The sequence below is a fragment of the Sinocyclocheilus anshuiensis genome, unplaced genomic scaffold (genome assembly GCF_001515605.1).
Source record: "Sinocyclocheilus anshuiensis isolate Anshui unplaced genomic scaffold, SAMN03320099.WGS_v1.1 scaffold326, whole genome shotgun sequence".
NCBI lineage: Eukaryota > Metazoa > Chordata > Actinopteri > Cypriniformes > Cyprinidae > Sinocyclocheilus > Sinocyclocheilus anshuiensis.
The window spans coordinates 2,030,642-2,030,987 of record NW_015546098.1 but is presented as its reverse complement, the minus strand read 5'-3'; positions in this window follow the sequence as shown (position 1 = coordinate 2,030,987).

Sequence of the window (346 nt, the reverse complement as noted above, 5' to 3'; positions counted from 1 at the left end):
TAGCACCGTTTCCGCGCTCGTTTGACTCGCGCCTGGCTCTGAACTGAAGTGGAGCATGCGTCTGAAACGTCTCCCATTCTAAGTCGTTCTGCGACTGAATAAATGCACTTCTTGTCAAGAGAAAAAGTGACAGAAGCAGCAGTTCTGAGTGGGGTGGCCAACCCTAGCCCCGCCCCTGCGTTAATTGCGTTAAAAAAATTTTACGCATTAAATTGAAAAGAATTAATCGCCTGCGTTAACGCTAATTTTGACACCACCAGTGTTGGGGAAAGTTACTTTTAAAAGTAATGCATTACAATATTGCGTTACTCCCTAAAAAAGTAACTAATTACGTTACTTAATATAA